The sequence below is a fragment of the Monodon monoceros genome, unplaced genomic scaffold, assembly GCF_005190385.1.
Source record: "Monodon monoceros isolate NGI ecotype Baffin Bay Population unplaced genomic scaffold, NGI_Narwhal_1 Super_Scaffold_4, whole genome shotgun sequence".
Taxonomy (NCBI): Eukaryota; Metazoa; Chordata; class Mammalia; order Artiodactyla; family Monodontidae; genus Monodon; species Monodon monoceros.
Window position 1 is genome coordinate 34,373,025 of NW_021703781.1, and position 17,540 is coordinate 34,390,564.

At 41.8% G+C, this 17,540-nt stretch overlaps 1 protein-coding gene across 1 annotated transcript in view; it reads left to right on the plus strand.

Annotated features, from left to right (window-relative positions):
* Positions 1-301: 301 nt before the first annotated feature.
* BMPR1A (bone morphogenetic protein receptor type 1A) overlaps positions 302-17,540 on the plus strand; it is a 139,112-nt gene continuing 121,873 nt past the window's right edge. Inside the window, exon 1 of the mRNA XM_029244746.1 lies at positions 302-553. The gene's annotated coding sequence lies outside the window, so the exon portion shown is untranslated. The remainder of the gene's footprint in view (positions 554-17,540) is intronic.

Genomic DNA, 17,540 nt, shown 5'->3' on the forward strand with positions numbered 1-17,540 from the left:
AGGAGGGGCCGACGGGGCCGCGCGGAGGAGAACCGCCCCCTCCCCTACGGCAGCCCGGCGCCCCCTTGCCGGCTGCCAGCCCTCCTCCCCGGCAGTGGGGCGCCGAGCACCTCAGACCCTTCGGTCACTTCCGCCGCGCGCTCGGCTCCTTTCGCGTCCCCGGCCGGGCGGGGCCGGCGCCCTCCCAGTGCGCGCGCGCTGCAACCAGTCTCGCGGAGGCCCGCCCCTCCCCCCAGACCCCGCTCCCGTGCGGGCCCCCCCTCCCTCCTCCCTCCTAGGCGAGTGTCGGCGGCGGCGGCGACGGCTGCCGAGATTGGAATCCGCCTGCTGGCGCTCGGCAAAGGAGGAGGGAGGAGGGCGGGCAGGAGGGCTCGGGCTGCGCCGCGTCCGTCCGCGCGAGACGAGAATCGTACGTCCGCGCGAGGGGCGACCGGGCTGGGGCCGCTGCACGCCCAGGGCGGAGGCCGAGCCGGGCCCCCGCCTTGCCCCGGCGGCTCGCCGCGCCCACCCCGCTCCGCGCCGAGGGCTGCAGGATGAGTTCCCCAGGGTCCGGGTGAGTTGGCTCGTCCGGAGAGTGCGTGTGTGCGCGTCGGAAGAGGCCGGCCGCGGCAGGGAGGCTGGCGCGGGCTCGGGGCGAAGTTTTGGGGGGAGCCGGGAGCGCGAGGGAGGCCCGAGCTGGGGGCCGGCGGGCCTGGCCGCTCAGCAGAGTACCCGCTGCCCCGGCTGTGTCAGGCCGCGGCCGACTGGGCCCTGCCGCCCCGGGCCTGGCCCTGCCGGAGACCCGGGCCCCCAGGCTGCCCCCCGCGACGCCCCCGCCTCTGGGCCCCTCTTTGTTCCCCACCCCCGGGTTTCAGGCCGAGCTTGGGGAGGCTGTGTGGGCGAAAGCCGCCACCAAGGACGATTCTTGAATCCTTAAATGGGAAAGGCGCTCACCTCCCCGCGCGGGAGCTGCGAGGGTGATATTCGCGATTTGTCCATTATGTTTCTGCAAAAAAAAGAAAAGAAAACGAATGTCTGTTTCGTGGGGCGGTAGAGCCAGGAGGAACTGCCAGCCCTCCCGCAAAACTTGCCCGCGGGAAGGTGCCAGGTTTCTCGGAGGTTCACCTGTTGTCCTGCGCTGCCTCCGCTGCCATGTCTGTTGTGATTCTGCACTTCAGTTTCTGCAAACTTTGTGCTGGATTGAATGTAACCCTTTTTTTCTCTTTCCAGACTCCCAGTGGAAAGGTTTGGCAAGGAAAAAAAAAAAAAAAAAGCTTGCGTCAGGGAAGAAACATAATGTGCTGTGTGCTAGGATCTGGCGTTTTGTGACTTGTGCTCTTTCAGGCTCTCGGATGTTTTAATTTGGTCAAAGTGCTGCAGGTTTTGTCTTTCAGACGGTTAGCAAACTGTTCTGAGTACATAGTACGAACTTGGCACGTTCACCTGTGTTACGTCATTTAATCCCTATGATAATCCTGGCTAGTATATTCCTCATTTTTTAGAAGAGGAAACCGAGACGCTAAGAGGTTGTATAACTTGTCTAAATGAGCTGGGATTTGAACCCAAGATTTTCTCTATTATTCAGGATCTGTTAAAGTGAGGCATGCGAAGAGTTAAACGACAGCTACAAAAAGCCTTTCTCTGCAGACACTCTGACGTTTAGGAGTGCTTTTCAGTAAACTCATACTTGAAATGATCGCTCATTGTTGCTTGAGTTGAAAACAACTCCTTTATTGTATTTATTTCAAAAGAGGAGTTCAAGTCTGAATTAAAGTAGAATGTATCAATGCTTATAACTTTTAAGTTGTTGAAATAGAAAGTTCCTGAACTAGAATTTTATTTAAATATTTAAAATTAAAGCTAAAATACGGGCAGTTCTGAGCTAGAAATGGGTTGCAGTTTACAAAAGGCCAGTTGAAATTTAGAATGACCTCTTAACAGAATCAGTGTTCCACTCTTGTTTTGCACCACCACCCCGCCCCCCCCGCCCCCGCCCGCCCGCCCGCACATTCTCCGTAGAACTCATTTCAAACTTTTTCTGCTTTCTTCACTTCACGTCCTTTCCTGAAAACATTGAGGCATCCAGTGGGAGCTCCTTCCAGAATTTACTGGATTCCTTTTATCATCTTCTTTCCTTCCATCTTAGTGGAAGAATATTTTTTGTCCTTCTTCCTGGTTAACACCTTATTTCATTTTTCTCTTCTTTTCTACTTAATGGAGTATAAGTTACTCTTTTGTCTTAGAGTTCTTACAAGTACGAATGTGCTTAAGATTTCTTCAGTTTACAAAAACCTTCCCTTGTGTCTGCTACTCCCTCAACCTGTCTTGTTGCTGCCTTTCCTTTTCAAATCATATTAACAATAAAAATAAATTAGGTCCTTATAAAAGTGATACATGTTCGTTAAGAAAAATAGAGCAAAATGAAGTAAAATTACAATTCACTCCTTCATAATCCCGACTCTAGACATTGCCAAGAGCAGTTTACTTTTCCTGCCTTTACTTCCTGGCAATCCATTCACTTCTTAACCCCTTATTATCTGGATTTCACCTTCACAAAGGTCACCTGTAACCTAATAAACACTTTTAAAGCCCCCTTTCCAAGTCAGCTTGAGCTTTTTGTAGCATTTAACATCGACCCATCATTCTTGAAATACTTTTCCTTGTCCATCATTCACCTGTCCATTTCATTCAACCAATACTTACTGTATTCTAACGTAACACACGAGTCAGTAGGAGGCAACAACAGATACGGCGCCTTGCCTTCGTGGAGCTTAAAGTCTACTGAAGGAGACGTATATTGAAGAATGAATTCTATAATTAAATATAATTGTATAGATAAAGTACAGAGTATTTATAAGAGCTTAAAATGGGGGCCTGACCTGGTGCTGGTGTATGTTGGAAGAATCTCAGAAGGCCTTCTTAAAAATGTTACATTGGAACCCTGTGACAGTTCTGAAGGATGAGTATGAATTAACTAGATGAAAACAGGGCTTCTGTGACATTATACTGACCTCGTTACTCTTTGCCGCTTTTCACTTTCTGTTCTTCCTTCTTCCTCATTAAAGTAAGTGTTCTCCAAGTTTCACTTTTCAGATCATTTTTCATACATCTCTGGTCCTTTGACATTGTTTCAGACCCTTCTGTCTGAATAATTCTCAAATCTCTATTCTTTATTTCCCTTCTGCCCTTGAATTCTGGTTTTTCAAATTGTTTTATGCGTACCTCTACCTGATTTTTCAGGTTCAAAGTGAACTCGTCCTTCTTACCAAACTTGTTTCCCTGGTGTTCCTTATTTTTGTTGATGTTATCCCAAACTTTGTCCTTTCCCCATCCCATCACGTGTTGTCTGTAGCCAACATCTATTGGTTCTGCTTTCATGGTATTGTCACTCTTCTATCTGTTCATGCCAGCTCTGGTACAGCTCTTAATACATGTTGGTAACAAGGTGATAATAGATTACAAAATGAGTTGGGCCTCTTTCCTTCTTTTTTTCTCTTTTCAGGAACAGTTTAGACTGGGATTATCTTTTTTTTTTTTTTTTTTTGCAGTACGCGGGCCTCTCACTGTTGTGGCCTCTCCCATTGCGGAGCACAGGCTCCGGACGCGCAGGCTTAGCGGCCATGACTCACGGGCCCAGCCGCTCCGCGGCATGTGGGATCTTCCCCGACCGGGGCACGAACCCGCGTCCCCTGCATCGGCAGGCGGACTCTCAACCACTGCACCACCAGGGAAGCCCCTGGGATTATCTTTTACTTGAGAGTTTGGCAGAACTCACCTGTAAGAGCATTCAGGCTTACATATATATTTTTTTCCTGGAGAGGAATTTGAGTACCATTTCAGTTTATTTAATAGCTGTTGATCTGTGTAGGTTTTCTATTTCTTGTGTGAATTTTAGTGTTTAATATTTTTTCCAGAAATTTATTTATTGAGTTTTCAAGTCTAATGTTATTTGGTTTTCACATAATTCTTTAAATTTCTTTGACTCGATATACTTGTATACAATATTGTGTCCTGTGTATATATTTGTATATTTGATAATTTTCCCTCTTCAATCTTTTTTTTTTTTTTTTTTCCTGCTAGCTGAATCAGGTTCTCATCCCACCTGGCCTAATGTTATGATCTTCTTGCCTTTACTTCCACCTTTATCCAGGTTAACTTATGCATTTCTGCCTAAATTAATCTTGAATCCCATTCTTGTCACTTCCCCACTTAGAAGTTTCCAGTGTCTTCTATTAAATGAAATTGTTTCCTTGGGATTTGCCTCAGATTTGCCAGATTCTTATCTTCCACTATTTTTGCTTCCTGCACGAGTTCTTTCCACCCTTCTTCTGCTGTTGCTTATAACTCTCTCTCTACTGGGACTGCATAAATAGTTAATTGTCGTATGTACAAGTCCTGCCTCCGTCAAGCTCCATTTCAAATTCCATCTCTTTTTGAAGTCTCCCCATTTTCTAATTCTGGATGGAACCCCTTCTGAAGAAAGGGATTTTCTTTTTTTAATAAAGAATAAATAAATTTATATACATATTTATTTATTTTTGGCTGCATCGGGTCTTCATTGCTGCACATGGGCTTCTCGTTGCAGTGGCTTCTCTTGTTGCGGAACGCAGGCTCTAGGCACGCAGGCTTCAGTAGTTGTGGTGCACGGGCTCTAGAGCGCAGGCTCAGTAGTTGTGGTGCATGGGCTTAGTTGCTCCGCAGCATGTGGGATCTTCCCGGACCAGGGATTGAACTCGTGTCCCCTGCATTGGCAGGATTCTTTTTCTTAACATCTTTATTGGAGTATAATTGCTTTACAGTGGTGTGTTAGTTTCTGCTTTATAGCAAAGTGAATCAGCTGGCAGGCAGATTCTTAACTGCTGCGCCACCAGGGAAGTCCTTATAGCCAACTTTTAATAAATTTTATTGAAGTATAGTTGATTTACAATGTTGTATTAATTTCTGCTGGATAGCAAAGTTGATTCAGGATATTGAATATAGTTCCCTGTGCTATACACTAGGACCTTGTTGTTTATCCATCCTATATATAATAGTTTGCATCTGCTAATCCCAAACTCCCAATACTTCCCTCCCTCATTGCCCTACCCTTTGGCAACAAGAAGTCTGTTCTCTATGTCTGTGAGTCTGTTTCTGTTTTGTAGATAAGTTCATCTGTGTCATACTTTAGATTCCACATATAAATGATATTTGATATGATATCAAATATCTTTGATATTTATCTCCTGTGTCTTCTTTACTTCGCTTAGTATGATAATTTCTAGGTCCATCCCTGTTGCTGCAAGTGGCATTATTTCGTTCATTTTTATGGCTGAGTAATATTCCATTGTATATATGTACCACATCTGATCCATTCATCTGTAGATGGATATTTAGGTTGTTTCCATGTCTTGGCTATTGAAAATAGTGCTGTATAGCCAATATTTTAAAGGCTGTCAGTTCTAAAAAAATACTGATAGGGGCTTCCCCGGTGGCGCAGTGGTTGAGAGTCTGCCTGCCAATGCAGGGGACACGGGTTTGAGCCCTGGTCTGGGAAGATCCCACATGCCATGGAGCAGCAAAGCCCGTGAGCCACAACTACTGAGCCTGTGCTCCGCAACAAGAGAGGCCGCGACAGTGAGAGGCCTGCGCACCACGATGAAGAGTGGCCCCCGCTCGCTGCAACTAGAGAAAGCCCACGCACAGAAATGAAGACCCAACGCAGCCAAAAATAAATAAATAAATAAAAATATTGATAGAAACAAAATGACATGCTCAGAGATCCCCAGTAATGGTTTTTGAAGAAAGCACTAGAGTAGGGTCTTAAGGAGATCAAATGATTAGTGGAATCCATCTTGTGGACTCGGGGGGGGGGGTCCCCAAACCAAGTTCATAAGGGCAGTTAAATATAGAACTAATGAATAGGCACAAACTAGATAAGGAAAGATATTCTTTAGTATCTTTTATTAAAAACTGGTGAATTTGAGCTACCCTGATCTTATGGACACTGTTACTCTTCTATACTTTTATGTTTCTGATGAACCTTGTTTTCTTACTGTATACATTTTTTATACCACTAATAACATCTGAAGCTGTGGAGCTTGGTTGTTGCTCTATCTGTATATAATTGGGTGTTCACTTAAGGAGGATAGTGGTATGTCAAGTGTGGGGATAAAATAGTCAAATTTGCAGTTTTGTGAGATTAGTTACATAGCGGAGAATCAGTTTGAAGAAAAGAAGACTGAAGACACTGAAACTGTAGGGAAGCTGTTCCATCCTGGCTCAGACTAGGATAGTGGCAGGTAATTAGGGCATAGAATGGACAGGACTTGCTAATTAGCTGGGGGAGAGAGGAGGAGTGGGATTGTCAAGAATGATTCCCAGGTTTCTAGATCGGAAACCTGGTAGGGTAGATGTGTGTTGTTGGCTGAGATGAAAAAAGTGGAGGGAGAGCTGGCTTCTGGAGGAAAATAGTTTTGATCCTCTGAACCACCAGGTAGAGAGTTCTACTTGGCAGTTGCTTGCATATATTGGTCTGGAGTTTGACAGTGATTTGGGCTGGAGGTAGACATTTGGGAGTGATTACTATACAAGTTGTATATTTCAACAGTGGGAATTGGGTGGCTCTCTGAGGTGACTTATGCTTGCAAGTGACAAACCTAACTCATAGTTTAAAGGGGAAAAAGGCTCCCCTCCTATCCCGCCCCTCACGTTTTTGAAAAGACTGGAAGTAGGTATGGCTGGAGCTAAGTGTTCAGATGATGTAATCGGGGATCTCTCTTCTCTGTTTACCATTTTTTTTTTTTTTTTTTTTTGCGATACGCGGGCCTCTCACCGTTGTGGCCTCTCCAGTTGCGGAGCACAGGCTCCGGACACGCAGGCCCAGCGGCCATGACTCACGGGCCCAGCCGCTCCACGGCATGTGGGATCTTCCCAGACCGGGGCACGAACCTGTGTCCCCTGCATCGGCAGGCAGACTCTCAACCACTGCGCCACCAGGGAAGCCCTCTGCTTACCTCTTTTTTGGCCTCATCTGGCAGAGAGGACCACTGGTAACTCTAGGCTTATAATGGGCCTTATTGCTATGGATTCAAGAGAGGGAAAAAGCACTTATTTCCCAGGTGCATGTATTCTGTCTCGTGGAGAGATTGTTATCGGGTCTACATGGAGTCTGGGGTACCATCATTGGCCAGAACTGGCTTATATGCCCACTGGAGCAGTCAGGGATGAATAGCCTTCTTGGAACCACGTGAGATGGGCAAGTGGTTGTTTCCCCAAAGAAAGGATGGCTCTGGGTAGGTACACAACATAAATCTACTACTTTTGGTTCTTAACCCTTTTAAAGGTCATTTTTTGAGTATCTGAAGAAAAATACACAAATGTAACAAGCGTATAATTTCACGGTTATGTTATGGACCTCATTTCAGGAACTCCTGGTATATAACAGCAGAGAGCCTAGAACAGCCCTGAGAAACAGCAGTTTAAGACCTACGTAGAGAAGATAGACATTAAATAATTTCACAAATAATTATCTAATTATAGTTACTTTAAGATATACAAAACGCAACTACAGGGAGCTTATAAGACTGTGTAATAAGGGAACCTGGTCTGTTTAGGGTGCAGGTGCTTTGGAAGGCCTTCCTGAGAAAGTGGCCTATAGAGTGAGACCTTGGACCAGAAAGGAGAGGGAGAGGGCTCCCGGAAGTATTTAGTAGTTTTTAAAGCAAACATGTTTTGCTCTTTTAAAAATTATAGGGCTTCCCTGGTGGCGCAGTGGTTGAGAGTCCGCCTGCCAATGCAGGGGACGCGGGTTCGTGCCCCGGTCCGGGAAGATCCCACATGCTGTGGAGCGGCTGGGCCCGTGAGCCATGGCCGCTGAGCCTGCGCGTCTGGAGCCTGTGCTCCGCAATGGGAGAGGCCGTGGCAGTGGGAGGCCCGTGTACCGCGAAAATAAAGAAATTATAAAAGCAGAACTTCACTGGTGGCACTGTGGTTAAGAATGCACCTGCCAATGCAGGGAACACGCATTTGAGCCCTGGTCCGGGAAGATCCCACATGCCGTGGAGCTACTAAACCCATGCGCCACAACTACCGAGCCCGTGCGCCACAACTACTGAAGCCTGTGTGCCTAGAGCCCGTGCTCCACAACAAGAGAAGCCACTGCAATGAGAAGCCTGCACACTACAACGAAGAGTAGCCCCCGCTCGCCACAACTAGAGAAAGCCTGAGCGCAGCAAGGAAGACCGAACACAGCCAAAAATAAATAAATAAATAAAATTTTTTAAATTATAAAAGCAGTATACCTACTGTGGATAATTTGGGAAATATGAAAAATTTTAAAGAAGCAGCGGAACACTTAAGTATTGGCTTCTAATTTTTTATAAACTAACATCTAGTACTGGTACTACCACTAAGCTAACTGTGCGGTCTTGGATACTGCATTAACTATCTGATCTCTGTTTCCTTACCTTAAAAAGTGAAAAGACTTGATAAACCTTAAGGTTATTTTATGCTTAAAGAAAAAAAGAAAGAAAATTCCATGACTTCAATGTAGAGCAGTTAGTCACAGAAATTGCAGGTCTTATAATGCTTTTGGTCCTGATGACAGCACTGGATTTCTGACTTTTGGCTGAAAAGTCACTCTTCCTGTCCTGGCAGTCATTTCAGGTAATGAAGGGAATAGCGTGTGACCAGTGGTATTCTTCCATGCTCAGCTTTCTTATCTCCTCTTTTGAGCATAGCCTTTAGGTAAATTATCTGCAATGTTACAGACTCTCAATTTTGAAGTTAAGTCTGGAGGAGACTTGGCGTGGTTGTCATACTGTTTTGTGTATATTGAAATTTTTAGGTAGTTTTCTTATTCAAAATTAAAATGTTTTTAATATTTTTTAGGAATATAGAATGTCTTAAATTTGTATTTAACTAAGAATATTTTAGATTTCTAGCTGAAAGGAGCTCCTGATGGGAAATGTTAAAGACTGTTAAATTTTGGTGAGGTTGTTAAACGTATATATTTTTCAAAAAATCATTTTAAAATGTCATGAAATAAAAATATTTCAACAGTATCCAGAAGTATCTTAAATATACACCAAATCAACAAAATATGGTCACTTGATAACAGATAACTTTTATTGTCTACATTTCAGTAGTATGCCTTGTCCCCTGCATTGACAGGTGGATTCTTAACCACTGCGCCACCAGGGAAGCCCCTCTTTTTAATATTTAAGATTTGTTAGAAACTTTTCATGGGTAACTTTTTGACTGGCATTCTTTGACTTTCCTAATGTTTCCTGTGCATTGTAGAAAAAAGGATATTAAAAGGTCAGTGGAATACAGTTACTTTTTAAACATCCAGAACCCTTCTCGTAAATATTTTTTTAAATGAGTATTCTGGGACTTCCCTGGTGTTGCAGTGGTTAAGAATCCGCCTGCCAGTGCAGGGGACACGGGTTCGAGCCCTGGTCCAGGAAGATCCCACATGCTGTGGAGCAACTAAGCCCGTGTGCCACACTACTGAGCCTGCGCACTAGAGCCTGTGAGCCACAACTACTGAGCCTGCGCACTGCAACTACTGAAGCCCGTGCGCCTAGAGCCCGTGCTCCACGACAAGAGAAGCCACGGCAATGCGAAGCCTGAACACTGCAACAAAGAGTAGCTGCCACTCGCCGCAACTAGAGAAAGCCTGTGTGCAGCAAGGAAGACCCAACGCAGCCATAATTAATTAATTAATTAATTAAAATAAATAAAATAAAATTAGTGTTGTATATCTCATTTCTGAGACATATATCAGTTTAATTGTTGATGATGATCACAAAGACAAGCCTTTTTCACAGCTTTACCATGGCTTTTACTCTTAAAGTAGTTGAAATTGGGTAGATATTTGTAAAACATAATTATGTTATTTGTATTGTTTCTTAGAATACATTTAAAATCCTGTGAGAGAACAGGAAGAAAAATATTTAAAAATGCTGCCACATCAATTAAAAATGAAAGTGAATAAGCTCATCTAGGGGGCAGTTTTGGGAGTAAAATAGGTTGAGAAATGAAACCTGATTTTTACCTGTTAATGATGCTGAGAATATTAGTAAATTGCTTATGTTGTTCCATAGAAAATTTTTAAACATAAGTGGTTATGGCATGTAGACATTTAAAAAGAATCCTTTTCCTCGCAGGTTTCTCTTTAAAACAAAAGCCTTTTTTGCCTCCTTATTACAGAAGTGGTGCTCACTGAACAAATTTAAAACACAGAAAAGCCCCAAGAAGAAAGTAAAAATCTGTTATATTCATGCTACTCAAAGGTGACATCTGTAAACATTTTGGTATATACAGTGTAAGTTTAAAAAAATCTTACTGCTTAATGTTTCTGCCATAACTTAAGAATTTGATGAAATTAGGTGAGTAAAGCTGAAATTCTGTGCGTACATTAAACTTTTATGACTGAACCTGAAATATAAGAAACTTAGAATTAAGGGGATGGGGTGGGGGGGAGTTATCTAAATAGAAATAGAAAGTTTTGGAAATTTGGCTGTCTTGTTCTAGTTATCTGTTCATCTTTTTTTCATGTATATTCTCCTCTTTTCAGCTGTGCAAGTTTTAAGCTTTAAAAAAAATTAAGGTGTTTCAAATTTGAAGTGTTTTTCTATAATAATGGACTAAAATAGAGTAAGATGTAGGGAGGTAGAACCTAAACTGAGGAAGGTCAAAAACCATATGGAAATAGAAAATCCAAAATCTCTTGCAGAATGAAGCTAGGAAGAATGGAATCTAAACACTGAAATTATACATCTGCGAGGCAGCTGTGCGTTCTTTGTTCGTAGGTTCTGTTGCAGAAATAGCAGAAGAAACTTTGAAAGAGAAACATATCCTAAATAGACTGAGCTGATATTCTTACAACTAATTATGATATGGACAATTTTAGTGTTACAGTGTGTATTAAGTCATCTTTAAACGAATTATTCCCTTTTCTTAAGGAGTTATAAAAATTCTTTTCCAAAAGTAACAGATCACTTTGGGGGATTAAATGTGGGTTTCCTATTGAAATCTTCAGCACTGAATCAACATTTTATTAGATTACAGATCAGGGGATTTTCAGTGATACTAAAAGAGTGTGATCTGTTGTAAATTTGTTGGTTGCTTTCGTTTTTGTTAGTATTCAGGGATGTGTGGTACTTTAATGTTCTGCCCTTCAAAAATCAGCTCTTATGAATTTGTTTAGACAAAATATTTAAGTTTTAAAATAATTAGGCATTTAAAAACAGTTGAGGGACTTCCCTGGCAGTCCAGTGGTTAAGACTGCCTTCCAGTGCAGGAGGTGTGGGTTCGATCCCTGGTCAGGGAGCTAAGATGCTACATACCAGCGTGGTGCAGCCAAAAACTAGAAAAACTAAAAAAATAAATAAAACAGTTGAAATTTAAAAAGGGAAAGACATAAAAAAGCTTTTATTTGGTTTTGGGATGCTTAAATTACTAATATTTGAATAGCTTTATAGTTTACAAAGCACTTTTTAGTATCCATTATCTCTGGTGATTCATTGTTTTGCTAACATTTTTTACCTCTTGAAAATTAAGGCAGAACACTGTCAGTTAAGTCAGTGCTTATAGAATGCTCTTTAGTTTTTACTTACTATAGGGATGATACATATTCAGGACTCAGAAAACATGGAAAAGTAGAACCAAAAGGAAACACATCCCCAGCGTCTCATAACAACCATTGTTGACATTCAGTATAATTATTTTCGGTCTTCTTTTTCTACTCATATTTTTTGTGTAGTGTGCCCTGATTCTGAGGATGCAATGTTTGTATCCTTTTAAAATTCACATCTTAAGCATTTCTAATAAAAAAATAGTTCTTAACCATTTGGGGGGGGTACTGTTTCAGTAAAAATTTTTTCTACTTGAGGGAAAACATTTTATCCTAGGATCATGTGTTATAAATATATAGTGGTTAAGAGCATGGACTCTGGTTGGGTTTAAATCCCAGCTCAGCTTCTCCCTAGCTGGGCCATCAGCAGTTTTGATAAATTGAGTAACATCTCTGTGTCTGTTTCCTCATCTGTAAAATGGGAATAATGGCTCCTACCTCATGGAGTGGTTGTAAGTTTATATATACTATATATATATATATGTCGTATGTATATATAAAACATATGTATATAATATAAATGTATTTTATATCTTAGAACTGTATTTGACCCATTGTAAACACTGTGTACATTACCTAAAATTTTAGGTCAGGGACCATGACCACACTGACTGCTGATCAAACTGGCAGACAGAACATTAGTAAAGATACGGAAGGTCAGGTGATGCAACAAAAAAACATAATATATAGTGAACATCACACCCAGTAAGGATAGAGTGTGACCCATTTGCTGGGTCATTAAAGCAAGCCTCAACAAATATCAAAGGATTGAAATCATTCACAATGTCCTCTGACGATAATGGAATTAAATTAGAAACCAATAACAAAAGATAATGAGAAAATCTTTGAAATTAAACAGTGCACTTCTAAATAACCACACATGGATCAAATAAGTTACAAAAGAATTAGGAATTATTTGGGATTCAAGAATAATGAAAATACATGTCATATCAAAATTTGGGATACAGTTAATTCTATACTTAGAGGAAATGTTATAGCTTTAAAAATATATGTTAGAAAAGTAGAAAGCCTAAAAATAAACGATTTAAGTGTCCGTCTCAAGAAATTAAAATGATTGGGATTTCCTCTTTCTTAAGTTTGATTGGATGGGTTGTGGGGGAATTTTAGTTTCATGTTTTACATCAAATTCCCTTTTTAATAAGACAGGAGGAAAGGTGTGATTGACCAAAATAGGTGTATTTTGTTTTCCTGTTAGTACATTTGAACTCCATCTCCCTCGCAAAGCTTGATTCCTAATTTACTTGATTTCTAGGAGGCTTCAGTACCCTTTATGAAAACCTCCTATTTTCTTGGCACTTGCATAGAGCCCTTAACTTTTCTAAGGAGAAAGAAACAGTCTTTTTGAGGAAGCAGAGACAAGAATTCTGAGATGATCAGTTTAGTGTTGGTAATTATTTCTAAGTCTTTAAGACTTGGAAAGTATAATTCAACTTGATAAGTGTGTAATGAGCACCTGTTACAGACTAGAGACCGTTCAGACTTGGTTATACAATAGTGAATAAAAATAGCCCTGAGTTCTGCTTTCATAGAGCTTATGCTCTAGTGGGGGAGACCAGATTAAAAAAACACAAACCCACCCAGTTATGTCATGACAATGCAGTATTGGTGCTAGGAAAGAAAAGTGTAGAGTACTAGGAGAGTGGTTAGTAGGGGACCTAACCTTATTTAGGTTGAGAATGTGGTGAGATATGTAAAAATTAGAATAAAGCGGGGGAAAAGACCCATGGAAAATCGTAGAAAGTATATTTTTAAAAGATAAGAGAATACATCTTAAAATGTGTTATCTTAACTGATTTAAACAATCCAGAGGGCCTGAGTGGTTATCCTTAGTCCAGTATTGACTATTGGATAGTCTCATTCAGGACATGCTTTAGGTCTCAGTTCTCTGTTATGTAGAATGGAAGTGGTCAGGACTAGACGAGATAATGGCTAAGTTTCTAGTTCCAAAGTGCTAATTCCATTGAAACTTTTATTAGCTCTTTAAAGAGTATTTTTCTCTGATTGTGAAAAAATATATATACTATTTTAAGAAAAATTTGGAGACTATAGAAAAGAAAGACTCTGTCCCCAAATTTCATTTGTACTGGTGATGTCAATTTTATTATAAATAGAGAATATAGAGAGAATTTGACCTCCTTGCAGCTTTCGGAGGTATTGGTTAACAGGACAGTATTGATCAGAATAGGCTAAATTATGCCACATTAAGGAAAAAATTTCTCAAATTTCAGTGGCTTGACAGAGTGAAAAGTTCGTTTCTCATTCCATATTCAGCTTGGGTCAAGTAAGCAGTTGAGAGAAAGCCTGTCAGAGGCTCTACCGTCTTGTAGCTGTTCCTCTGGAACACATGGCTTTCTTGGTTGCTATGGAAGGAAGGAGAACATTGGAGGATCTTGTAACCAGCAATTATGTATGTAACTTTAGTAGTAGGAACTAGTCATTTGGCCTTACCTAACTGCAAGGGGGTAAAGAATTGTAGTTCTTCCATGTCCCTGGAAGTAGAGGAGACCTGGCTATGGGTGAGCTTTAAAAAGTCTTTACAATAACGACCTTGCTCTTCCTGGCCATAGTTGAGTAGACTGAAGATGGACCTCTAATTCAAGTGGGGCCAGTTGGATTGTTTTGCCTAGGATTTTGCTTTCGGGCCATTGGTGACTGGAGTGTTCAGGCCATTAGACACAGAGGGTTTGCTCCTAGTCAGGGTGGTGGGATTCAAATACCTAAGCAATCAGAAATTTATCTGTAGAGAGAAGAATGAATCAAATCCATTGAAGAAATAAGGTGTACCTTATTTGGGGAGAAAAAATAACTATTGGTATTCAGTGGCTTTGTGGGGAAAAAGATAACTGTTGGCATTCAGTGGCTTTCCGTTTCTCAGTTCTAGATCCTTAATGAAGACTGGCTGTAGTTCCTACACACAGATTCATTTTTTTAAAACTAATTAATTAATTAATTTATTTTTGGCTGTGTTGGGTCTTCGTTGCCGCGCGTGGGCTTTCTCTAGTTGCGGTGAGGGGGGGACTACTCTTTGTTGTGGTGCGCAGCCTTCTCATTGCAGAGGCTTCTCTTTGTTGCGGAGCACAGGCTCTAGGGTATGCAGGCTTCAGTAGTTGTGGCACGAGGGCTCAGTAGTTATGGCACAGGGGCTTAGTTGCTCCGCAGCATGTGGGATCTTCCTGGACCAGGACTTGAGCCCATGTCCCCTGCATTGGCAGGTGGATTCTTAACCACTGCGCCACTAGGGAAGCCCCCTACACATAGATTTCTTGAGAGTATATATGCTTTTGGAACACACGGAATAGTCCCCAAAAGTGAGCATCTTTTGTTCCACAAAGAAAATCAGTAGATTTTTCAGAAAGCAAAAACAAACAGGTTATATTTTCTGACCACGGTGCCTATAGAAATGAACAGCAAGAGAATGCTTTACCTCCCCCAAAAAACAAAAACATACAGAACAAACAAAAACATAAACCTAAAACAAAAACACCTATATTCTTGGCGGGGGGGAAGAGACATAGCTTTTAAATAGCTTAAAGGGACAATCATAACTGAAGTCACACAAGTTAGAAGTAAATTACAGTGAGACCACACTGTAATACCAGTGTAGCCAATGTGAAACTTTATGGGAAATTCATGGCAATTAAATATTAATTAGTAAATAAGAAAGATTAAAACTGATTGAACAAGGTGTATTGGTTCAAGATGATGGAGTAGAAGGATGTGCGCTCACTCCCTATTGCGAGAGCACTGGAATCACAACTAACTGCTGAACAGTCATCAACAGGAAGACACTGGAACTCACCAAAAAAGATACCCTACATCCAAAGACAAAGGAGAAGCCACAATGAGACGGCAGGAGGGGCGCAATCACAATCAAATCAAATCTCATAACTGCTGGGTGGGTGACTCACAAACTGGAGAACATTTATACCACAGAAGTCCACCCACTGGAGGGACGGTTCTGAGCCCCATGTCAGGCTTCCCAACCTGGGGGTCTGGCAATGGGAGGAGGAATTCCTAGAGAATCAGACTTTGAAGGCTAGTGGGATTTGATTGCAGGACTTCAACAGGACTGGGGGAAGCAGAGACTCCGTGCTTACAGGGCACACACAAAGTAGTGTGCGCGTCGGGACCCAGGGGAAGGAGAAGTGACCCCGTAGGAGACTGAACCAGACCTACCTGCTAGTGTTGGAGGGTCTCCTGCAGAGGCTTGGGGTGGCTGTGTCTCACCATGAGGACAAGGACACTGGCAGCAGAAGTTCTGGGAAGTATTCCTTGGTGTGAGCCCTCCCAGAGTCTGCCATTAGCCCCACCAAAGAGGCTGGGTAGGCTCCAGTGTTGGGTCACCTCAGGCTAAGCAACCAACAGGGAGGGAACCCAGCCTCACCCATCAGCAGACAAGTGGATTAAAGTTTTAATGAGCTCTGCCCACCAGATCAACAGCCAGCTCTACCCACCACCAGTCCCTCCCATCAGGAAACTTGCACAAGCCTCTTAGATAGCCCCATGCACCAGAGGGCAGACAGCAGAAGCAAGAAGAACCACAATCGTGCAGCCTGTGGAACAAAAACCACATTCACAGAAAGATAGAACAGATGAAAAGGCTGAGAGCTATGTACCAGATGAGGGAACAAGATAAAACCCCAGAAAAACGACTAAATGAAGTGGAGATAGGCAACCTTCCAGAAAAAGAATTTAAAATAATGTTAGTGAAGATGATCCAGGACCTCAGAAAAAGAATGGAGACAGAGATCGAGAAGGTGCAAGAAATGTTTAACAAAGACCTAGAAGAATTAAAGAACAAACAGATGAAGAATACAATAATGAAGAATATAATACAATAAATGAAAAATACACTAGAAGGAATCAATAGCAGAATAACTGAGGCAGAAGAATGGGTAAGTGACCTGGAAGACAGAATGGTGGAATTCACTGCTGCGGAACAGAATAAAGAAAAAAGAATGAAAAGAAGACAGCCTAAGAGACCTCTGGGACAACATTAAACGCAACAACATTCGCATTATAGGGGTCCCAGAAGGAGAAGAGAGGGAGAAAGGGCCTGAGAAAATATTTGAAGAGATTACAGTCGAAAACTTCCCTAACATGGGAAAGGAAATAGCCACCCAAGCCCAGGAAGTGCAGAGAGTCCCATACAGGATAAACCCAAAGAGAAACATGCCAAGACACATAGTAATCAAATTGGCAAAAATTAAAGACAAAGAAAAATTATTGAAAGCAGCAAGGGTGAAATGACAAATAACATACAAGGGAATTCCCATAAGGTTAACAGCTGATTTCTCAGCAAAAACTCTACAAGCCAGAAGGGAGTGGCATGGCATATTTAAAGTGATGAAGGGGAAGAACCTACAACCAAGATTACTCTACCTGGCAAGGATCTCATTCACATTGGATGGAGAAATCAAAAGCTTTACAGACAAGCCAAAGCTAAGAGAATTCAGCACCACTAAACCAACTCTACAACAAATGCTAAAGGAATTTCTTTAAGTGGGAAACACAAGAGAAGAAAAGGACCTACAAAAACAAACCCAAAAGAATTAAGAAAATGGTAATAGGAACATACATATTGATAATTACCTTAAACGTGAATGGATTAAATGCTCCAACCAAAAGACACAGGCTTGCTGAATGGATACAAAAACAAGACCCATATATATGCTGTCTACAAGAGACCCACTTCAGACCTAGGGACACGTACAGACTGAAAGTGAGGGGATGGAAAAAGATATTACATGCAAATGGAGATCAAAAGAAAGCTGGAGTAGCAATACTCACATCAGATAAAATAGACTTCAAAATAAAGAATGTTACAAGAGACAAGGAAGGACACTACATAATGATCAAGGAATGAATCCAAGAAGAAGATATAACAATTATATATGCACCCAACATAGGAGCACCTCAATAC